General features: G+C 41.9%; 2 long non-coding RNA genes across 2 annotated transcripts; both read right to left on the bottom strand.

Moving 5' to 3' along the window:
• Positions 1-15027: 15027 nt before the first annotated feature.
• Positions 15028-18920, bottom strand: LOC308335429. Its single transcript, XR_013966006.1, has 3 exons — positions 18891-18920; positions 18348-18459; positions 15028-15159 (listed from the first exon to the last, which is right to left on the bottom strand). It is a non-coding gene; the product is annotated as an uncharacterized lncRNA (long non-coding RNA).
• Positions 18921-20480: 1560 nt separating this feature from the next.
• On the bottom strand, positions 20481-22360 carry LOC308335427. Its single transcript, XR_013966004.1, has 3 exons — positions 22308-22360; positions 21807-21998; positions 20481-20591 (listed from the first exon to the last, which is right to left on the bottom strand). It is a non-coding gene; the product is annotated as an uncharacterized lncRNA (long non-coding RNA).
• Positions 22361-25839: the final 3479 nt, after the last annotated feature.

Below are 25839 nucleotides of genomic sequence, written 5' to 3'. Positions count from 1 at the left end.
ATGCATTGGGTTTCCATTTCCTGGGCCACTCGTTTTTCTGAAAGGGGGAGGGACTGCGGCGCTCTATTACAAGTTGGCCTTGTTGTTCTGTAACATTGCTTGTAAATATTGGTGGTTGTGGTTTTTTGTGTCCAAACGTTTTTAGAGGATTTTAGGCTATGTTTGTGGCAAGTAAATATGAAAGAAATCATGGCATGGCATATGAGGATATTTTGGTTAAATATATTCTTCACAGTGAATGCTTTTTATGTGGAGACCCTCAAGTTTATTGTGGTTCGTGGTTCATTATTATTTGTTTTTTCATACAGAGACCGACAGACCTCGGCCTGGTGAAGAGACATTTATGGAGGGAATTTCAGGAGATAGAGGTGTGCTGTGTTCATTGACACTTGCAATCATTTCATTTGCTTTGATTTCATCACCTCTGAGTCAGAATGGCGATGAAAAGTCTGATGTTGTCTCCTCCTCTCTGTTACAATGGATGGTATCAATGTTTTTCTCAGCAGAGTTCCGGGGAGGTGGAGAAGGATAACCTCCAGGTGGGGTCCGCATCAATATGCCGACGGTCCATTGGTCCGAATGACAACCTACCTCAAACCCTCACCCTAAACCTAACCTACCCCGGGGCAGACACCTAAACCTAACCACCCACCCTCTCCCGACCCCCAGCGCACCTCGGACCAATGCTCCTTCGGAGCAATGGTCCGTCGGATCATAGGGTGCTTCCCCTCCAGGTGTACCTTCGAGTACTCCTCGGAGACAGTCAAAGGAGTCCAGGTAAAACAGTTGAACACACACACACACGCACACGCACATATCCATTTGTACACCGAATAAGGGTCATTCCAACACACACACACACACACACACACACACACACACACACAGTCACACCTCATAAAATAAACATGCAAAGATATTTCAAAATCTAGCGCTCAGCTCTCATCCGTTACTCTCAGGCTAACAGATTCACTCAACAAAACAGCACACGCTAGTGAGGCAGTGTGACAAACAGGCATATTATAGCAGCATTTTGATTGTAGTTTATTGTAGACCTGGGTGGGTTCGAATCCCATTTGGAGCTAATAATGACAAATTGCACTTTTAACATGCTGCGTACTTTAACCTTACGCACCGCACTATGAAGCTTCAGCATTCATTCTCAATCGATCTTCAAGCCCTATCAAAGACATTCTAGGTCAGGGGTGGGCAAAGTGCTACACGCGCGCACAAAGACACACACACACACACACACACAGGCTGATGTTGGGTTTCCTCTGCAACAGGGTATGACTGTGGAGGACGCTGTCACTGTGACGGTCCATGCTCCGCCTCCAACCAACCGGGTGGAAAAGAGCTTCACCTTCACCTTCACAAAGGTAAGCGCATACACACACGCACAAGCACACGCATGCATTAACAAAAGCGATTTAGCCAACTCAAGACAAGACAAGGTTTCCCATGTTCGTGGCCAGTGTCGGCTCTGGTGTGTTTTGTTCATTTCACATACAGTAAAACGTTGGGACTGGTTGGCTCACTGAGAGAAACCGCCAAGCCAAACGGTAACCACGGTGCTTCTATTCTCATTGGTCGAGGCCCAGTCAGTGTTTACTATAGTGCTGAACTCCCCAAGCTATAAATGCTCTTGGGTCAGTTGGATTAGAATAAAAGCCGGACATGACAAACAATTATAATACCAAGAGGAACTAAAATGATTATGCCAACTAAACACATTTCAAACTAGCGGAATCATTTTGGTGGAGGTGCTGGTTCCGGCCACCTGATGACGTGAAGTTATTTCCGCTCCAGACTGGATGAGATTGAGAACGGTAACACCGAAAACAGTATTGATCCCAGGCTAGCTGGTAGGGTAACTGCATCCTACCTCCTGCAGTCAGAAGCGGGTGTTTAATGTTGTGTGCAGTGGTGTAAAGTAACTAAGTACATTTACTTAACTACTTTAAGTACAATTTTGATGTATTTATACTTTACTTGAGTATTTCCAATACTTTTACTTCGCACTGCATCTTGGATCCAAATACTTTAGCTTTTTACGTTTGTAGATTTGAGTTGTTATTACAAAAACATACATTTAACTACTTCAGATAGATCTCTGCCGTTTGGAAATAGCCCATCTACAAGCTCAATCGCGGTGCATTTGCAGCTTGTTTTGCCATTTTCAAAACAAAATTAATTTGAAATCTTTAAATGGGACATTCTGCACAATGTCTACTTTTACTCATAAGTACATGTTGAATTGCAGACTTTTACTTGTAATAGAGTATTCCTATATAGCAGTATTGACTTTTGCTTGACAAAATGGAGTACTTTTCCCACCACTGTTTGTCACTGTATTCAGGTGTTTGGACCAGAGTGCAGCCAGGAGCAGCTGCTCCAGGGCACAGTGCAGCACCTGGTCATGGGATACTATTGCTGGACGCAACTCCCTCCTCTTCACATATGGCGTCACCAATTCGGGCAAGACCTTTACATTTCTAGGTCAGTAACGCTGCAAACGTGAATATCGTTGCCGTCGGGCCTCCATATTTGAACTTGTAGTGCAGTGGTTCTCAAACTTGTTCATGTCCATGACCCTCAAATCGACATTTATTATGCCCGTGACCCCCATTTGAAAAGATACGCCAGGGGCCCGATAAGAGAGGATTTTCACGGCTCTAGCAGTGATTATCAACCATTTTCATTTCAAGGACCCCCAGTTGGACATGCATTAGGCTACGGACCCCCATTTAATGGTATTTCTCTATCTCTGGGACCCCAACTTATAATCACTGTTAATTGTCACAGATAACTATGAAACCTTGCTTTTGTGTCACCTCGCTCACAATCCCCGTCACTTTGACACGTCACCTAACTCAAGTCGCCCAATTAAGCCCATACTGTATATGGAGATCCCCATCAATATTAGTATAGATACACGTCAGAACCTGTTCTGACATATATCCTTTTCGATGTCTCCCTGTCCATTCATACTCTAGACGGGCCTGCCCCAAAGTTATGTGTGCAGCCACGCCTGCCAGCCGGGGAAAACTAGAGTTCTCAACAGGCCCGAAGAATAAGGCCTGGTCCTACCTGGGCCCTGTAAATTCAATACACTGCCCCACTGCAACCCTTAAGCCCCATTCAGACCGAAGAAGCAGAAGCTAGCTTCTGCTTCTTCGTCCCATGTTATCTCTATGCTGAACAGCTTCTGCGTTTAAAAGCTGGAAGAATAGCTTTTTTTTGTTTTTGCTTTTTTTTTTTCTCACCGGACCTTAACTTTAAAGCAGCTTTTAAAAGCTGGAGCTTTAAAAATCTGCGTGTAGCCAATCAGAGCACAGCGTGGTTTGAGGAGGCGGAGTTGAGCTCATTTTACGAAACCAAAAAGCCTTGGAAAAGCTGTCCGAGCCAATTGTCCGCATTAAAAAATAAACTTTTTAAATATGGGCTGTATATGAAATATGAATGGATATTTGGCAAGACCATAGCATATTTTGTGATAGAAATTAAAGTTTATATGAGAAACAAGTTGTCGAAGCGGTGAAAACAGGTTGTGTTCCGTGTGCCGTCGCGAGTGTCACGTTTCTGGGGACAAGTCATCGTGCATTCACCCCCCCCTCCGGTTCTCATCGAAGCTATGGATGGACTACTGAACTCTCCAGAACGCTATCCGTCGCTTGTGGACTGTTTGTGGACTAAACAGTGCACGCACACACACACGGTTGATAAATTAGCAGATATAGATAGATAGACAAACAACTAAACAATTATAGTTGTGTCGGAGTTTTCCCAAAAACAGCAGCCCGCTGTCAGCGCGTTTCTGTGCCGGTCCTCGTGTGTTTTGCTGGACGTTTCCTCGCACTAAAATTAATTGCCCTTGTCGCGGGACCTCGCCCTGAGCACAGGGAGTTGACCACTGGTGTACGCTCCTCGACACCCAGTCTCAATTTAGGGGGTCCTCCGCGGGCCGGGCCACAGGGTCCAGAAGTCGGTCCACTTTCGCTCGAGGTTTCTCCTCGACGACGGGGTCTGGCCGCAGGTCACCCGAGGCACTATCACCGCGGTACAGTGGCGCTAGTAATGTACGTACTACAGGAGTGGGGCCTTGATCATACCTTATATCAGTTGTATGTACCCCCTCTATTTATGCAATATGTTGCCCATGTTTTGTGATTGGTTTGCTGCGTTCTGAATCGATAAACCAATCGCATATAAGATTTATTTGAGGGAATCATTTAAATTGGTCTATTGCGTTCATGTAGGCCTATCGATGAACCTCATACCAAAAGTTGAAAGATAGTAGATAGCCTATATTTATAGATAGATAGAACACGTGTGTGTGTGTGTGTGTGTGTGTGTGTGTGTGTGTGTGAGATATTGAGCACCGTGGACGGTGGAGGAGCCGACACGGGGCTCACTTGCGAGCCAGTTCTCTCTCAGTGCCCCTGCAGTAATTACCCCCTCCCGGTTCCCACCGAGGTGAACAACTGAACCCCGTAGCTGTCTCTGACCGTGGACTAAACACACACACGGTTTATAAATGAGCATATATATATATATATATAGTCTATAGACAAAGAACTAAAGTCCAGAGTCCCCAGCGCGTCGTATGCACCGCGTGTGTGTGTGTGCGCGAGAGAGATCAATAATTAATAGCCTTTATTATAAAGGCTATTAATTATTGATCTCTCTATGCACATGCATATCATACAACTGATATAAAGTTTATATCAGTTGTATGATATGCATGTGCACATGTCCGTTGCACTGGACTCCGTTCCGGTGATAATATCACCGTGATATTGATTATTAATTAAGTAATTAAAGTATGCATAGCCTACTACTAGTTGGCACAATGTTTCACATAATCTGCTAATTAAAAGCAAACTTTAAATGTGCTGATGCTGTAGTCAGTGTAAACGGTGAGGGTCCGTGGGGGTGGTGGAGGAGCGGTCTGACTCTAGGCTACTGCCACATATAGCCAGCCGAGGTCAGTGACAGACAGACAGCGCCGAGATGGGGGCTCCCTTCCACGGGAGACTTGGGACTGAATGTCCGGAAATCGCACGTAAACATAAGCTGTTTTAATTGCTTTTACGACGTGCTGGATATATACAATTGTATTTCTACGGTATGCTCTTTCTAAATCAACATTAACATTACATACAGAGCCGCCATTTAAAAAAATGCCCGGAGGGTTTCGCTCGTGGCCAGCTGGGGGAGAGGAGAGCGGAGTGGGGGGGAGACATGAGCGCTGAAGACGGGGAGGATTGAGATCCGGTCCGTTCGGTTATTTACAAACAAGTTTACCAAGATTATATTATTTATTCATCCATACATAGGTTATGATGTAACTAAATATATAAGTATGTCTCCTCTACAGTCGCTATTTTACATTTTAGACTTTCAAATGCGCATCTGCTCAAACTGCCTGTCTCTCGTCTCAAAGCCAGACAGCCAGTCCAGGCAGCTTGAGTGACAGGTACCTTGTACACGCCCACGCAGCTTCTTCGGTCTGAACGGAGCTTTAAGCCCCATTCAGACCGAAGAAGCTGCTTTAAAAAGCAGAAGCAGAAATCTAAAAGACGCAGCTTTTTTTTGAGAAAGTGGGCGTGTACAAGGTACCTGTCACTCAAGCTGCCTGGACTGGCTGTCTGGCTTTGAGACGAGAGACGGGCAGTTTGAGCAGATGCGCATTTGAAAGTCTAAAATGTAAAATAGCGACTGTAGAGGAGAAATAATTATATATTTAGTTACATCATAACCTATGTATGGATGAATAAATAATATAATCTTGGTAAACTTGTTTGTAAATAACCGAACGGACCGGATCTCAATCCTCCCCGTCTTCAGCGCTCATGTCTCCCCCCCACTCCGCTCTCCTCTCCCCCAGCTGGCCACGAGCGAAACCCTCCGGGCATTTTTTTAAATGGCGGCTCTGTATGTAATGTTAATGTTGATTTAGAAAGAGCATACCGTAGAAATACAATTGTATATATCCAGCACGTCGTAAAAGCAATTAAAACAGCTTATGTTTACGTGCGGTTTCCGGACATTCAGTCCCAAGTCTCCCGTGGAAGTGAGCCCCTATCTCGGCGCTGTCTGTCTGTCACTGACCTCGGTTGGCTATATGTGGCAGTAGAGACCGCTCCTCCACCACCCCCACGGACCCTCACCGTTTACTGATATAAACTTTATATCAGTTGTATGATATGCATGTGCATAGAGAGATCAATAATTAATAGCCTTTATAATAAAGGCTATTAATTATTGATCTCTCTCGCGCACACACACACACACACACACACACACGCGGTGCATACGACGCGCTGGGGACTCTGGACTTTAGTTCTTTGTCTATAGACTATATATATATATATATATGCTCATTTATAAACCGTGTGTGTGTTTAGTCCACGGTCAGAGACAGCTACGGGGTTCAGTTGTTCACCTCGGTGGGAACCGGGAGGGGGTAATTACTGCAGGGGCACTGAGAGAGAACTGGCTCGCAAGTGAGCCCCGTGTCGGCTCCTCCACGGTGCTCAATATCTCTCACACACACACACACACACACACACACACACACGTGTTCTATCTATCTATAAATATAGGCTATCTTCTATCTTTCAACTTTTGGTATGAGGTTCATCGATAGGCCTACATGAACGCAATAGACCAATTTAAATGATTCCCTCAAATAAATCTTATATGCGATTGGTTTATCGATTCAGAACGCAGCAAACCAATCACAAAACATGGGCAACATATTGCATAAATAGAGGGGGTACATACAACTGATATAAGGTATGATCAAGGCCCCACTCCTGTAGTACATTACTAGCGCCACTGTACCACGGTGATAGTGCCTCGGGTGACCTGCGGCCAGACCCCGTCGTCGAGGAGAAACCTCGAGCGAAAGTGGACCGACTTCTGGACCCTGTGGCCCGGCCCGCGGAGGACCCCCTAAATTGAGACTGGGTGTCGAGGAGCGTACACCAGTGGTCAACTCCCTGTGCTCAGGGCGAGGTCCCGCGACAAGGGCAATTAATTTTAGTGCGAGGAAACGTCCAGCAAAACACACGAGGACCGGCACAGAAACGCGCTGACAGCGGGCTGCTGTTTTTGGGAAAACTCCGACACAACTATAATTGTTTAGTTGTTTGTCTATCTATCTATATCTGCTAATTTATCAACCGTGTGTGTGTGCGTGCACTGTTTAGTCCACAAACAGTCCACAAGCGACGGATAGCGTTCTGGAGAGTTCAGTTCAGTAGTCCATCCATAGCTTCGATGAGAACCGGAGGGGGGGGTGAATGCACGATGACTTGTCCCCAGAAACGTGACACTCGCGACGGCACACGGAACACAACCTGTTTTCACCGCTTCGACAACTTGTTTCTCATATAAACTTTAATTTCTATCACAAAATATGCTATGGTCTTGCCAAATATCCATTCATATTTCATATACAGCCCATATTTAAAAAGTTTATTTTTTAATGCGGACAATTGGCTCGGACAGCTTTTTCAAAGCTTTTTGGTTTCGTAAAATGAGCTCAACTCCGCCTCCTCAAACCACGCTGTGCTCTGATTGGCTACACGCAGATTTTTAAAGCTCCAGCTTTTAAAAGCTGCTTTAAAGTTAAGGTTCGGTGAGAAAAAAAAAACGCAAAAACAAAAAAAAGCTATTGTTCCAGCTTTTAAACGCAGAAGCTGTTCTGCATAGAGATAACATGGGACGAAGAAGCAGAAGCTAGCTTCTGCTTCTTCGGTCTGAATGGGGCTTTAGATCTCCATATATGGAGCTGACCTGTTCTGACATTCCATATCTTCATCTGACCTCATCACATCCTGTACACTCAAGTCTTACTGGTTTAACTCTGAGAGTGTACAAATGGAACCAAATGGACCCGTTAATAATCGGTATCGAATCGTTTTGCTATGCCAATAATCGATTGTATCAATACTAAATTTTTGTGCATGGTATTTAAAACATCGGCCCAAAACATTGTGTTCATTGTCATGATTTGTCACGATCCGAGTTGGCTTTGTAGATACTGTATGAATAGACATGTGTGTAGAAGATGGATATTCTATTTTCATGGATGGATAGATATATGTTTTTGGTTAGATGGTTTAATTAGATAATTTAATATCATGCTTTTAGAGCAGTGGTTTTCAACCAGTGATCCGGGGACCGGTGGGGGTCCTTGAGGGGGTTCCAGGTGGTCCCCAGCTAAATGATGAAGAGTTGGTTACCAAATGGACCATTATTAGATATTTAACTCTTAAAAAAAACATAAAGGCGTTAAATTATAGATGAATTATACTTTGTGCGTTACTATTATTTATGAGAGTACTCTTATGTATTCTCTACTCTCTGTCTCTCCCCCTTCAGCAAGGTGCCAGCGGCATGTCTTCACTGACCTCCACTGCACCCACTTTTCAGGAAGGTTGGTGTATTTCAACTGTTAGAGTGTGTGTGTGTGTGTGTGTGTGTGTGTGTGTGTGTGTGTGTGTGTGTGTGTGTGTCACGGGCCAGCTCATGCCCTATAGACCGTAGTACTGAGGAACTATGCATGCACACACACTACACTGCTGCTTCCAATAGTAATTCCAAACCATCAAGTCGGCTGGGAAGTGTGGGTTTAACCCATTCTGACCTGTGATCAGATTCTAAAAACAGTTTTCTGAAAAAGCTATGTTTCTATGTCAGTCGTTCTTCGATTTTTCAAAAATAGCAGACCTACAAGCTTGTAGCGCTATGAGCTTGTAGATATGCTATTTTTAAATGGCTAAAGCATAACGTAATGCTAACACCAAAAGGGGTTCCCGCATTAAATGGGTTTAATGTTGTTGTGTTGCATGTTTTCTTTACAGTGGACATCTGACATTTCCCACAAGGACTAAAATGTTTTTAAAATGTTGATTTAATGTCACCGTGTGAAGTAATTTAATTTTCTGTTGGTCTAGATTGGAAGGTGCCAAGTACCATAAACTAGAGCAAGAGGGGTGTTTGTTCATGTTTATTATGTCTTATTTGTGTTAGGCTCTGTAAATTAATTGGGCCTGTGAAATGTAAATGTAATATTCCTTTAATGTGAGGTGGCAGATTAGTGAGATTACTCATAGGTTTAGTTAGCTGTGTGGTGAGTTAACTAATGACCACTTACTAATTAGAGGACGGTGTGCCCCACCTGTTTAAGAGCAGGATTGCTGCAGGTGGAGGCAGTTCAGTCTCACTTGAGTCTAGTAAGAGACAACAGGGGAGAACTGCAAGCCAGGGAAAAGCCTGTAACAGTTCCTGCTTGTTTCTTTAGTATAGTTAACTTTAAGTTCAGTTTCAAGGCTTTTGCGGCCACATTAATTCCATTTTCTCCAGAAACTAGCTGTATCAAATATTAATGAACATCATTAAAGACACACAGCCACTCACCTGACAGAAAGGCCGGGGTGGTCGGAATATTTTTCAAACATAGTTCTTATATGAAGCGATCTAAAATCCCCCTATGGGGATTATAACTCAAAAAAAAAAAAACATGAACCTGTGTACTGGTGCCCTCTACGGAAAGTGACGTCAGACTTCGGTGCTCTCGAGGGGGCACGGTGGCACAGTTGGTAGTGCTGTCGCCTCACAGCTAGAAGGTCCTGGGTTCGATTCCCGCTCGCTTCCACGCGCTACGTCCAACCAGGGAAACTCCCCCCTGTCAGGTGTAAAGGAGCAACTTGGACACTCAGGCATGAAGGAAACATGAGTTCAAGTCCGTTGTTCTCCCCAGGTTGGCGGAGGGTGTGTAGAGCCCAGGATCACATTAGATAATTGACACAGGGATGAGAAATGGGTTACAAAATCGTGGGATTAAAAAATATAAATATATAAATATAATATAAATATATATAAAAAGACTTCGGTGCTCTATACACTCAGAGTTATGGGGGAACTCAAAATTAAAAGGTTTCGAGAACACACTGTGCAGACAAATGGAACAGAGCCTTAATTCATCATCGGTCACAAGCCCAATTTCTGGGCTTGTAAATCGGCTAATTTGCACATACTCAGACATGCCCAGAATAGGGACTGGTTGGCTGCAAGTCTAGGGTTGGCATCCGGAACCGGAGGATCCACGTTCAGCATTGAGGAACTGGAATCGGTTCCATCACATTTGGCATCGTTATGTTTTTCCAGAACACTGTCCGAGTTGGTATGTGGAGTTTGTGGACTTCACGTCTTCTATAGAGCCCCCTTTCATGACGACGACAGGCCTGGGAGAGAATTCAGAATGAATTCCCCATTCATTTTTCCCATAGAAGTTTCAAAAAGTAATTATTTAAAGACATTTAAGCCTCGGACAAAGCCAACTCTTGTTGTGACAGATCATGACAATATAGGCTACTCAATGCAATTTGGGCCGATCAAAAATAATTAGAAAGGAGAAAAACTAAAAACGTGTTGATGATCTGTCACAATAAGAGTTGACTTTGTCCGAGGCTTAAAAGGTTTTTAAATAAATACTTTTTGAAACGTCTATGGGGAAAATTAATGGACCTATTATCTTCCGGGCCTGTCGTCGTCATGTATACAACTACAAGTTCTTAAACATTTTAATTTCATCGACCACCATAACTCAGAGTGTACAAATCGATCCATTTGGTTCCATTTGTACACTCTTAAGTTAGAGACCTGTAAGGGGACCGTTAAGAGGCCATCATTAAGGAATCCCAACCATAACTATCAATAATACTTGTGATGATTCTATTGAATAGGCTACTTTTTCATTAAATTGAATAATCGGGTATAGCACAACAATCACTGATTTGTTGTAATCAATTAAATCAATAAGTTTGATTAAACCGTTGCACCACTGTTTCTATGTTCTCTCCAGTGTGAGGAAGGAATCCTGGCAGGATGTCTCATACAAGCAAGCGAAGACACAGGACGTGTAGAGCTCCTCACCAGAACACTTCACACTGGTGTCTATAGCTGTGGGAACTACGGGGGGTGGGCTTTGAAGAAGTTCCTTCGTTGATTCGGGCCCACCAAAGGAATCAGACCTTTGTTTCTGTGCCATGTTGTAAACAAGCTGTTGAACTCAATGAGCATAGCGTCATGCGCCCTGCACGTAAAGTAAACACTAAACATGAAACAGCGGACAGACAGCAGCCGCTTATTTGTGATGATGATGACAATGAAAAAGGTTTAGTTTAAGAATTTGTATTTCTAAAATAGGCCTTTATGTTATTCCCCAACCCAGTCCCATTTTTGTATTTACATGAATAACGGGGCTTTAAAAACAAATCCTCAACCCCTAAAAGGTATAGGGCAAGTGGTTTTCCTTTGTTTAAAATAAGAGTTAAATATCTATATTGTGATAGCAACCATTGCTATAGAGACAGAGTGTTTGTTCAGTGACATGACTCTCCAGATCTTTAGTAAACAGAAATTGCATTTTCAGGCCAGGGTAGAAATAACAAAGTGGATGTGATGGTACAAATACAAGAAATGACCAGACACAATTGGAGCTGGAGCACTACAATTGAAGCTGATAAATGGGTACTCTCCCTGATTGGCTGAAATGTGGCATAATTTACCCACCTGAAAATGTATTTGTTTATTAAAGAGCTAGAGAGTCAGGGAGACTCCCGTTACTGAACAAACTATATCAATGAATAATAACATTATGATGAATCATAATACAGAGCTTTAACCTATTTACAATTATTTTTAATAAATATATTTTAAATATATGCTCCTTGGTTTCTGTTGTTTTTAGCAAATACTTCCACAAACCATGCCTCCAGTCGCTGTGAAGCTGTGAGACATACCAGGGGGGAGCGACCTCGGATCATCTAGCTCGGGAGTTCCTCACAAGCCTCATTTAGCCTATAGGACATTGAGTGAAACCCAAATGAGGTTTGGGAATCACTTTCGGTATATGCAATCGGCATGTGCATGAAATAAAGCATGTCTTATTGTAGTCGTTCTCTTCATATAATTGTCCCATGTAAATAGTGAAATAATATATTACTGAAGCCCAATTTTACCTTAAATTAACTTTATGGCCAGTTCCAACACTGTGAATGTACCATTTGCACTCTGAATGTAATGTAATGTAATAAAACTGTAGAAACATATACATTTTGTGTATCGTGCCAAAATCTGCCCTTGACCCCATTTTTCATTTCTCAAATTTGAAAGCACTATATTAATAAAACGATGAACATTTCAAATATTTTTTGAGGATTTGAAAAATAAGTCTAAAACCACTCCGAGACCATGGGCTATAGTCCATGGGTCAGGGAACCTGTCCTTGACCATGGACTCTTTTTCATCATTTATAGCCCATGGTCTCTGGCGGCATACTATAGCATGCCATTTTTCATTTTTGAGGATTTGAAAAAAAAGACAAATCATTCGAGACCATATGGGCCTCGAGTGATATACTACAGTAAGTACGTAGTAAACTAGAACCGCACTCTGTCGAGTGCATACTTGCTTGTTAGTGTGGTTGCCAGACTCTAGTAATTGTAACACTTTATTGTGGGCTCGCCTCAGCGAGCACACTATTGTTTATATTTATTTATTCCGCCCTTTTTTTTGCCACCTAACTACTTCCACATACTTTATGCAAGAAATGTAGTTCAAACTTCAAACTGTTAAACTGTTAAAGTTAAAGTTAAAGTGCTTGTATTTTAATTTTTACAATTTTTTATACTTTTTATACTTAACTTTCTTTTACATTCTTTATAATGAGAGTCGATGGAAGAAAGGTCCCATTTTTCATAGTTAACTTTTTTGAGCTCTTATTACGCCGTCATACTTTCACTTTGAAACTTCATTCAAACTTCATAATGTTCATCTATCTTTGAACTTTCATTGGTGAAAAAGTTGTTTTGAAAAGGTTTATACTTTTTAAAATATATTTTTATTTATAGTTTTTCTCTCCCATAGACAATGTATGGGATTTTATCTCTAAATCAACCTCACTTTTGCAGCCTCATTACTCTGGCATACTTTGTCGTAGAAACGTGATTTAAACTTTAGAACGCTCACACGACTCTGGACTTTTTCGTGGTAATTAGTGCCAACTAAAGCCCATCACACACCGTCTGCGACCGCCGTGCGTCAAAACAGCCGCCTCCATTATTTTCAATTAATTAATTCGCCTGGCGTGCCGATAGAACCAGTTCTATTTTGCAGGCGGCAACGCATCGCGCCGCGTCGGACGGAGCCGGTGTGTGTTGGGCTTTAGAGTGCGGGGCCTCTTCGAGTAGAGTGTGGAAACTGAAATTCTTTCCTTGAAAATTTACCAAACAAATTGTCGTCCCGGCCAAAATATTCATTTTACACGCATGTTCTTTGGTCATTTTGTAGCCACACATGTCCTCTGTATACATCTGAGGTGTAATATAATGAATTGTGTAATGTAAACATGCTATAAAATGCATAAATTATGTATTGTAAAACATGCTGTAATTGCAAATGTGAAATGGTGTCTTATAAACCCATGAGGGTTGGGCACAAGGTGTGCATGACACGAAAATAAATAAACAATCAATCAATCAATCAATCCTCTTTCACACAATGTGACCACCAAAGCACAGAGACATACAGAATGTGAACTACGGCCTTTTAAGTGACACAAATACAGTCAAGCTGCCCATTGGCCTCCATTGTATAACTCGCTCTTATAACCACATTTTTGCATTCGACTTTTACTTTTTGCGATAGAGCAATTTGTTCGGGCATAGTTTTCCCCCATTCAGGACCATTGAAATCTCCCAGTCATAGTGCTGGCATAGTAGTGGAACTCTTTTTACTTCCACAGCTGAGACATATAAGGGCTTAATTACAGGGCTGGGAAGGCGTTACTGCACCGTCGGTATATAAAGAAAAATCCACAGGAAGAAGGAGAATGTGAAACATACATACTGTCAGTCAGCTTTGTGAATAAAACATTTTATAGATAACTCTCAGGGCAAACACACAATCTCCAACTCTATGGACATATGTGGGGTCTCAACGAAACACCTATGGCTGGTGGCGGTACAGTACACATACAGTACCCCAAACCCCCTGAGTTGCTGTGAAGTTTCACGTGCCGCAGCTCAAGCTGCACCACTGAAAAAAACCTGCGGAAACTAGAGCTACAATGACGGATGTGTACGTTCCGTTTGCACTCAACAAAGTCTTAACATTTTTAATATAATTATAACAGTGTTGCTGCATACCTCAATAGAGACCAAGGCCAGGTCTAGAACAGACCCACGGCCAAAATTGGTCGAGAACAACTTCGAGAACAACACAACTTTCTGATGTTTGATCCGTGCTTGAAACATTAACTATTTTAATTATCTAAACATATTCCTCTCACAATAAGACCTTGTTATGGCAGAACGGCCATACCAACATAAAGAACTGGTGTAATGTATTACCCAGGGATTTGCTTTTTCTTTTGCTATAATATGAGTATTTTATCCACCCGTTTCCAAAAACAAAATCAGTAGTAATTCAAGATACTACCAAGACAAATTTGGTCCATGACTGAGATCAGAGGACACGGCCTTGAGACTACAACTCAGATTAATAGTATGCAGTAAGGAAACTTGTACTTACAGTATGGGCATTTATATCAAGACATGAAACTAATTAACCAATGCATCAGTGACAGCCATTGATGGATACATCATAGCCTCAAGTGCTTTGTGGTAAAACCTCAGACCATACTAATGTGTAAATGCATTAGAAGGCATTCATCCAAATGACAAAGAGCCACATACACATTACATTCAACTTAATAGAAGAAAAGAAAAACATGCATTAACGCCACACATCAAACAAACAAGAACAAAATACACAGCATTAAAGCGACACATACATTAAAATACACAAAAAAAGTGCAAACATGCTTTTAAGCCACACAACTCAAACGAAAATAGTGCAAAATGCACACACATGCATTTAATCCACTAGTATATTAAAACAAATAAAAACAAAATCAGTGCAAACTATTTATCTAGTTCATCCGTGTACTACAGATGAACTGGAGTCCTATGGAAACTGTGTGGGACTCTGTAGAAGCGTCGCCCGATCTTGGAGTTCTGCTCCTTCCACGCACCAAGAGGCACTACAGGGGCCCTCTGTTCAAATCTCCTCCGGTACTTTCTGAAAAGGAGCACATGTTGGAACTAGAGCAGCATCGCCTTCCAACAACACATCTAGTCCATGAGTCAGCTTTCTAGCCGTGCTTCAAACCAGCATGATGCAACGCCTAATCAAAACAAAGAATTCAGCTGCTCTGTTCTCCCAGAATGCAGGAGACTCTGTGGCTAAGCTAGCTAGTTTCTTGGTACATTTGTGGTCGTAGTGGTTACATCTGTCATTAAAAAAAAAGTATGATTATTTGCGATTATCTTTTTTAAGGGTAATTGTTGAATAATTGCAATATTACACTAAAGGGGCCACCCCCTCTCGTGTAATATTGCTTAAATTGTAACCAAATGGACCCTCATAGATTTACTCTCTGAAGAGTAAAATTATTGTTAAACATCTGCATCACTTAATTTACACAAATTAGAGTAGAAGAATTGTCATTTTGATCAACGTGTTTGACAACAAAATACATTTTGGGTCTGAGAGACTGAAATCTCATCAAGTAGTGGTCCGTGGCTGAAATGTCAAATAAATAATGGAACTTGACATGAAAAGGGTTGAAAACCATTGCCATAACCCATGCACTAAGACCTGAGGAAAATAAGACCCTACTTCATCATACATACAACCTCACAAAAGTAAAAGCTATTTTTGGACATGAAGTTTTCACCGTACAGACTATATTATATAGCTAAAATCTAAAATTACATGTGTTTTTTTTAACCATGTTGAACATGAATGTGTTGACTCTTTTGATTTGTGCTTAAGATAGCAGCAGTCGATAGTGCCAGACCGCACCTTATTGACCCCGAGAGCCACCATAGGCGCGAGATCATTTGGCATGTAATGACGTAAAAATGAACTGCACCCAGTCGGAGATAGCTACAATACTTGCTAGCACCGCTTTGCAGCTTGTGAACATCCATTTCCGGAGTTACACTAGAGAACGCAGACGAGCCACGTTGCTTTTCAGACACAGTTGCTTTCACTGCAGTCAGCTCAGAGCCACTGTTGCGGGGGAAACAAGCAACGAGGTCTATGAAAACAAGCCTTAAAGAAGCAACTATAGGCCACATGAGCACTCTTGCTGTGTATATTAAACAGTAAAACTATTATAGTAAAGTAACTGTTATCAACCCCCAGGAAGGCTCCATGGAAATGAAAATAATAATACAACCTGCTACAAATAGCAGATCTACAAGCATCATTGGGATGTGTTAGAAGAAGTGAACTGCCATTTTCACTGTTCATCATACAAGGAAAGGAGGTATTCTGTAGGGCCTAATAAGAGGATAAAAGGAGATGGCAGGGCAGTCTACGGCAACTTGCCTTCACAAATTAATAAAGTTATATTTTTGAGGTTTAACCCATTTAGGCCTGATGTCGAAATTTAAAAAAATGTCTTCTAAATCATGATAGTTTTCTGAAATATGTTTCTATATCAGTGGTGCTCTAGCCTCGATACCCAGGCTTTCATTTCGTCTGCGCGAATGATGAAAGATGACAGTGGTGCTCAATCTTTCATGTCAAGAACCCCCAGAATTATCTGTATTTGGCCACGGACAGTCGGACACCCATCTGAAAATATTTTGTTCCAGGGACCCCCACAGACGCAAAGATTTGAGTTAAAAACATTTTCTCTGTGAAAGAATATATATTCAAAGATTTGCGCCAGATTGTAGATCTGCTATTTTTCAATAGCTTAAATATAACATAATGCTTAACACCAGACATGTGCTGGAGGCAAATCCTGAGACTTCCATTCTTTAACGATCTTCCTGCCCACCATTAATGCTGTATGAATCCAGTCAGCTAGAGGCGCGGGGAGGTGTTTTAATGGCGATGGAGGATCACCCAGAATAAACAGAGCAGGTGTATAAGGAATATCCTGGTTTGTGATTTGCATTATATTCTCATGAATAGCACACCATAGACTAGTCTGTGCCCTCGGGCACTCCCACAATGAATAAGTGTACCTGGTCCTCACCACACCTCCAGCAAACCGGACTCTCTCTGAGCTTAGCCCTGAACAATCTTGTCGGTGTCCAATAGACTCTTATTCATTTATTTTAAATTGAACTAACTAAGTTCACGACATAAAGTTGTATTGAAATTAAATTGTTTACATTGGTGGGTTGCTGGCCACAGGCTCACCAAGTAAAAATAAAACGGAGGAATTGTTCAATGAGTTTATGTTTCAATCTGTTGGAATAAATACATAAAGACAGTTCTGGTAAAGATCTCCAAAGTCCAAACATGATGCTACATTCATTGTAGAGACATCTGTAGCATGATGTGGATGAATAAGCTGCTCTCAAATCAACCTCATACTGTGGTTTTGTGGTTATAAATGCTGATCAAAATCTAAGCCATTTGATTGATATACAACTAGAAAAGTCTAAATTTTGGAAAAATTGCAAAGTCTGGTTGCCGCAATCGCTTATATAGGCCCCTCCCACTATTGTTGCTAGCCAATTACATTGTCACATCACCCCTGTGGTCATGTGTAAGTAATTTGGAGGGGATTTATTTATCCCCCCAAAAATAAAATTCTGCAACAAACGGCTACATTATTTGCATTTGCGGTGCCCCCTATGAATGAAAATGGAATTGCTTTTGGCTCTGGGTTGATTAAACCCAGAGCCAACCCAGACATGCAATTCAAATTTGTGATGGATTGGACATTCCGTTTGTGATTTGTGACATCGTTTTGTAAAAATAGGCCCCTCCCACTAACTTCGGACAACGATTATGGCCGAACGATACGGACTACCAAACTTCTACACCTTTCATTCAACTCCCCCCCCAGCCTCCCCACCTTCCCTCCTTCTCCTACCATGTGATGTTTCTAATTCTCTTCTCATTGATATAAAGGAAGGCAAGCATGCGTGTAGCAGCAGGTGGAGGAGGTGTGTGAAGACACTGTCTGTGGACCTGCTCCGACAACCATCATAGTGTCTTTTTTTAGTTGGGCATTTTCAGTGTTGCGAGTCATATCCTACTCAAACTAAATAAATTCCCCATCAACAATATTAATAACCGCTTTCACCTATTGGTCTGGAACAGTAAAAAAAATGACGACGCAACCCTTACTACCTAAAGCTACTGCCAATCCATACCATCATCATCAGAATGATTTTAATTGTATGTTTTCACACACAGAGAGAGAGAGAGAGAGAATCGATGAGCGGATGAAATACCTGCATGTGAGGTCAGATGGATGCTGCCATCGTGTGCTGTCAGAACGTGGCTGTCCGGCCACATGGGTCATCAGGTTCAGCAACTCTGTCTTTGCGTGTGTGACTGTCGAGACTAGCCGGGAATGAGAACAAAAACAACCCATTTAGACCTGAGGACGGTTCTACAAAGGTCTTCTAAATCAGTTTTCTGAAATACCTATTTTTCTTTATCAATGGTGCTCAATATTTCATGTCAAGGACCCCCAAAAAATATATGTAATTGGCCACCGACCCCCCCCCCCCCCCCCCCTATCTGAAAATATGGTGTTCCAGCGACCCCACAATAGCAAAGATTTGACATAAAAACGTTGGCTCTGAAAGAAAATATATTCAAAGATTTGCGCCACATTTTCACGACCTTTCAGCATAGCGTAGCTATTTTTCAATAGCTTTCAAACACCAAAAGGGGTTCCCGCTCAGAATGGGTTAAATAATACACATGCATATTATGAAGGCTACAAGTTGCTGGATAAGATGGGAAGATGTGCATTATAATATACTCACTCTGTGCATCAGCAGGATGCTCAGTCATGTGTCTTTTGACCATGTCAATGTAGGCTAGCTTCTTCTGCAGCCACTCATTTTCAACCGTTGGTCTGCAAGAGTAAAATAAATATGATCATGCAACCCATACATCTTTTTTGTCTCCTTAGAATAACGACACGTGGGGAACTATGCACAAACAAATTAATTTCATCCACTGTTACTTGTGAGACCGTGATGTGACAATAAAGTTGATTCTAATTTCCAATCAAGGTTGACTGTATGTAAAATAGCGTCATCATCGGCATTATTTTATTCACCAAATAATATATGCTTTCACAAATGGGGATGTGGACTTGGTGAGGTTGGTTTAATTACATCAAGTTCTCAGTTTAGACAGACAACAAATTGAAAAGGAAAAAAAATCACAGCTGTGTGAACCTCTCTCTCGCTCTCTCTCTCAGGCAACAGTTCAGCACTATCTCTCTTTCTCTCTGTTTCTGGCACAACAGTGCCACTGTTGCCCCTACTGGTACTTTAAACATAGTAACATAGTCCCATAGTGACATTGCTGTTCCTTGGAGTGGTTGCACCACTCAAAAACCAGCAGCATAAGTACTGTGTCGGGTCACCTCACCACAAACCACCAGAATAGCTTCAATGCGTCTTGCATAATAGACTTCACTGTGCAAGTCTCTACAACTCTATTGGAGGGATGGAACACCACAAACGCAGTGTTTAGGGCAGTGTTGTTTTTGGCAGCAAATTTCTATTTTAGTTTAGTCATAGTCTTTGGACTGAAACTTCATTTAGTTTTTGTCATATTTTAGTCACCTGGAATGTCTTGGTGTTAGTCTAGTTTTAGTCGACTAAACGTCATAATATTTTAGTCGACTAAATCTACAGTTGATTTAGTCGACTAAAATGTATTTTGGCAGGCCTTGATGCCGTCGTAATGAGTGTTTTTACACTTGCTGAAAATAGCCGATCGGCTATTTTCAGCATGCAACCAAAGTGTAAAATGACTTATACTGGATATCTTGTCCACTAGTCCCTTCCTAACATTTTAGTCTAGTTTTTATTTGTCTACGAAATTGTCAGTATATTTAGTCTTAGTTTTAGTCATCGTAGCTTAATTTTCATTTAGTTTCCATTCGTTTTTGTGAGTGAAAAAAGGTAGTCGACGAACATTTTTCGTCTTAGTTTTAGTCGACGAAAACAACACTGGTTTAGGGTGCATATGGCTTTGGTCCATGCACCACTCAGTTCACAGGGGTGTGATTTTATTTAGACGAGAGGCTGGTCTGCATTTATGCGAGCCCCGGAAGCTCGGTGCTATGGACCAGAGCTGGAGTGCCTAACGCACTCTTTGGTTCGATTACCGACAGGCTGGACCATTTACTGCATGTCCACTCTCTAAACATCTGGATAAAAGCTGAAAAGCCAGCAAAATTACCAAAACATGTATTTGCATGAATAAATATGATTGCATTTGCTCATATGATATGTGGGCAAAATAATAACAGTATCATCAAATGTTTTTACATGTTCTCATCTTTGGTTCATTGACCAAACTGCTCCCTCTAGAGGATACTCAGGGAAGTGCACTACCTTGATGTGGATCTGTCAGCATGTCCTCTCTTGGTGGGTTTTGGTTGTACAGAACTCGCAACTTTGTGTTCTGGCTGCTCGGTCTTGATCCGTTTGGCCACCGGCCCACCGCTACAGAAAAAAAATAAGTCAGGAATTGTTTAATGAGCTTATGTTTCAATTGGGAGATGTTCACCGGGACTGGCATGATGCAGTTATTAGCCTACATACAGTCATTGTAGAGACATCTGTAGCATGCTTTGGATGTGCTCTCAAAACAACCTAAATGTTTGCACGTAGTTTTGTGGTCACTACTCCTAGAGACACTGATGCACATGCGGTTATGAATAGTGATCACAATCCAAGGCTTCTAAAAGGCCTATTCATACTCAAGTTAGATGATAAGGTGACCACAGACAACTACAACATGACATTGATTGATTGATTAATTTATTAACAGTTTGCAGAATGGGTACATTTCAACATGAAAGCACAACTCAATACAAAGACTTACTGTGGACAAGACACTGATAAAGCATTACACTTGTTCACAACAGGGTCCACCATTTTCAATTCATCAGAACATTTAGAGACGTACAAATATACATGTGCGTCATGTAAGGAGGTAAAAAAGGGAAAAGAAACTTATTCAGTAAGAGGGAGAGGATTCTGATTTTACGGGGGCCAGTTTCGAATTGCAGCAGTCCGTTGGTGCCCTTTGAGAGCGGTAGAGCGTTCCACATTTTGGTGGCATAGGAGTGAAATTAATTTAGTCCCTTGTTTATGCCGAATCTGGGTTGAACATGGTTTGTTGAACTCCCTCTGGCGTGGGTGTGAACTTTGTTGACAATAAGGAAGTATTTAGACAGGTGCAAGATGACCCATTGCAAGATGCTGTACTCTGTCATCAACCCTAAAATGGGCAGGGGTGAGGTGGGTTCGGGCAGTGAGGCCAAGTAGTAGCCTGACCAAGTTGTTTTGGGAAGTCTGGAGCCTTGTTTTATAAGGGCCTTTGAGGTGCTGTGAACATCACGCAGTGGTGGTAAGCGACTCACATCTCACTGTTTTTACTAACCGCCGTTTCGGCCTTAACCCATTTTGGTGTTTTAAACATTATGTTATAATTTAGCTAATGAAAAATAGCAGATCTGCACGCTACGAGCTTGTAGGTCTGCTATTTTTTTTTAATCGTAAAAATGTGGCGCAAATCTATGAATATATATTCTTTCAAAGTGAATGTTTTTAACTCGGGTCTAAATGGGTTAAACCAGATTGATACAACTTATAAGTTAACTTATATAACTACAACCTGGGAATCATCAGGAAAAAAACACAGAAGTGCATTACCTTGATGTAGATTTGTCAGCATGTTCTCTCTCGGTGGGTTCTGTGTGCGCCGACCTCGCACAGTCGTGTTCCGGCTGCTCAGAGTTGATCCGTTTGTGTTGCTGTGTCGTTATGGCCAGATTGGACACATTATGCAAGGCACCTGCATTCACTTTTGTGTAAGAGTTGTTCAAACTGGCCAGCGGCCCACCGCTAAAGTAAAAAAAAAAAAAGTTTAATGAGCTTTTTTGTTCACCCAGGACCGTCATGATGCAGTTATTCCAACAGACATGCTACGTTCATTGTAGAGACTCTGTAGCATGCTGTGGATGTGCTCTCAAAACAACCTAAACATTTACTTTGCACACAGTTCTGTAGGTTACTACTCCTAGACGCTGTGACGTATACGGTTATAAATACTTAGTGATCAAAATCTAAGCCATTAAGATTGACACAACTAGAACTACAACCTGGGAGTCATCAGAAAAATGATCAGATGTACATTACCTCGATGTACATTACCTCGATATAGATTTCACAGCATGTTCTCTCTTGGCGGGTGGTGGGTAGTACGCTAGCTGCTCTCTGTTGATCAGACATGTGTGTTGGTGTGGTGGTACGGCCGCATGATTCAACACTCTTGGACGTAAGACACCAGTATTCTCTTTTGTCCCAGCGTTGTTCAAACTGGCCATCGGCCCACAGCTAAATTAACAAACAAACAGAGGAATTGTTTAATGAGCATATGATTCAATTTGGAGATCTTCATGATGCATTATTCCGACATGCTACATTGTAGAGATATCTCTACAGCATGCTGTGGACATGTGCTCTCAAAACAACCTAAATGGTTGCGCATAGTTTTGTGGTCACTATACTCCTAGCAGACACTGATGCAGTGATGCATACGGTTATAATTAAATAGAGATCAAAATCAAAGCCATTTAGACTGACCACTATTTAATTATAACCGTATGCATCACTGCATCAGTGTCTGCTAGGAGTTAGTAAAACCTGGGAATCATCATGAAAAAAACACAGATGTACCTTGACGTAGATTTGTGAGCATGTTCTCTCTTGATGGGTTTTGGATGGGCCAAACTCGTAACTTTGTGTTCTGGCTGTTCCATCTTGATCCGCTTGGGTTGGTGTGGTGGTGATATATTTTTTCTTTTCTTCTTCTTCTTTGACTTATCCTGGAAAAGACCTGGAAAACAGACAACTACGTTAGTATAGAAACTGTGGGCTACTTCAGTAACCATGGTTCTTTAAAGGATGAGACCACCTTTGAAGAGGGTACTTTGTGCCATTTTAATAACACAATGTACCCAGAATTTACCGGGCAGAGTCATTTATTCTACTACGGCATTTCCGGGTTTTGCTTGCGCCGATCTGGTTGGATTGATTTTATTTAATGAAAATAGTGCATTTTAGAGAGAAGCTGGGGACCTGAGACGCTTCCCAGCTCCGAGAATAGACTTTTACCAATTGGTCTAGCAGGCTTTGGTTCGGTGAGTAGTTACGTCGTTTTGTTTATTTTCTGGGATTTGAAAATCCTCGCACGGGAGTGAGAATATCACCAGAGGGCTGCGGGAGAGGGACTTCCACAGGGCGTCAGAGAGAGACTCGCTGTAAGCACTGGACCAGGGCTAGTCACATATGCATTTCTTTGAAAGAAACAGCTGTTTTTTTCCCCTTCTACTTGGGCTACATATCCATGCCATATATCAAATTAAACCTTAGGATGTCAAGTGTAATTTGAAAAAAGTTTCTAGCATGTACCATTGTGAAAATATTAGGCTCTGAAAGCAGCACTGTCTTTGTGGATTTGTGACACCGATCTGCTTATCCACTGCTTATATTTTCACAATGGTACATGCTAGAAACGTATTTCGTAGACAAAGTAGACACAATTATCTTTAATTTGATATATGGAATGGGTACGTAGCCATAATAGAACCTAGCCTATAGCTAACTGAAACTTCAAACGCATCCAACTCTGAATAGTGTTCTCAGCACCATGTTTTTTGTGAAAACACAATGTATTCAAGTGTTGACATCTACATAACAGAGTTAGTTATCAACTCAGACATTCTACTTCTTCTTTTGAGATATTCCGTATCCTTATATCCGCCAAACATTTTGAGTAATTAATTCAATTAATTAATTAGTTTGATTGATAAAGTAAGGGGTAGGCACTGCATCTTTTTTGCAGCTAAGCATGGCGCGGCACCATGCCAATAACATTGCCCAGGAAACCCTGGGGGTAGGGTAGGTACCTTCACAAAAAGCATGCAGTAATCCTGGTCTCTAAACTACATCCCCCTGGTCAGCCGGGGCGCATGATGGAGTTGAAAGGAACTGGTCGGAAATAACGTGTTCCTTCCAAGCGCTACGTCCGGCCGGGGAAACTCTCCTGTCAGGTGAAAAGAAGCAGCTTGGACTCCTCATGCATAGAAGGAAGCATGAGGTCAGTCCGCTTGACATCAGTGGTATTTTGGCAAACAAACTCTTATATTGTATTTTTGACATCTGTTACCATGGATACATAGCAGTGTGACGCCACACCAAGTATAAGGTCTACCCTAGGAGATTGAGAAGCAGAGCGTAGCAGTACAGACTAGCGAGAGAGTAACTCTAGACACGTTGCACCAAGCGAAGACGTTCTCAACCCCAGGGCTCAAGGTCTCTCAGACCTCGGCCTCCAGTAAATCCATCCATCTACAGTAATCCATCTACACAGGTAGACTAGTTCAACCCCCATTGTGCCAGACTCTCAGGCTCTCCTGAGAGATCCTCGGTCAAAACCTCGTTGTTGTGTTTGGAGGTTTAAACAGTTGGGTAAAATATCACTTCACAATAAAGCAGCATGCTATGTAGTAAAAAATAAATAAAACACCTCTCCAAGTGCCCAGTTATCTCCACCCCGAGGTGTCCACTCATCTAGGTTCCCACATCCCTAGTGCTAGCCTGATATGGCCAGACTAATACCACTGCGTAGAAAACATTAGTCTGGGATCTCTGTTTGGAACCTGCGTTTCCAAGTGAACGGATTAACAAAATAAATGCTAATAAACATGCTCCATATTTGCACACTGTGCCCTGATTGACCGTTCGGAGGGAGCAACTGAGCAGTTCCGGACCAAATCTGCCGAGGGCAATTTCCTTTTTTTCCCTGCAATGGCAATTTGTCTGATTTGCCAGGCTACCTAGTGCCCAGGGGTTTTTTGTGCCCAGTTGTACCTAGTGCCCAGATGTTTGTGCCCAGCTGTTTTTTGTGCCCAGTCGTACATAGTGCTCAGATTGTTTTGGTGCCCACCTGTCCTGTTATCGTGCAGAATGCCTGCTTTCCCAGCTACAGGCAAAAAAAGCCTAATTTATGCTACTTCGTGCCCAGAATAGCAGACCTACAAGCTCACATCGGTCACATTCTGTAACGCGTTGTGAGCTTGTACTTCGCCTATTCTCAGGGTGCAACACTGAAGTGACGAGGGAAAAATGAACATTTTGGAGTTTGCTGGTTTCTGCCCGACAACAGAACCCAGATCCCAATTACAATTAATCCAGTCTTACCTTCACCATCCAGTTTGGCTTTCACTAGCCTGCATATCATGAAGTTAAACAATCAATCAGCTTTTTCATTGAGCAATAGAAATTTGGTATACCATCATCAATAGAATTATCACACACACACACACACACACACACACACACAGAGAGAATAGCCAACAGAGCCATCATCTGGTCAACTTTTGTCAGTGCTTTTGTAAAACGTTTTGTAAAAGAAATCTGAGATGATCTCAAATCATTGTGATTTTGTATCTATAGAAGGTATCCGCAACGCGCTGCGAGCTTGTAGATCAGCCATTTTCAGCATGGGACACGTGTACGACGAAGAATAAATTAGGCATCACTGCACTTCTGTGGAGGGAGGGAGATATATTTTGTTGGCCGAAGGCGATCATGGACACTTGGACAGCTATTTTGGACAGCTATTTTTCGTGGCACATTATGTTTAATCACAACGTCGTCACGTTTACGTTACCTCCTCAGT

Source organism: Protomyctophum bolini (assembly GCF_963924005.1).
Source record: "Protomyctophum bolini genome assembly, chromosome: 20".
NCBI lineage: Eukaryota > Metazoa > Chordata > Actinopteri > Myctophiformes > Myctophidae > Protomyctophum > Protomyctophum bolini.
The sequence above is the reverse complement of the archived record's forward strand: the minus strand, read 5'-3'. Positions and strand labels throughout refer to the sequence as shown.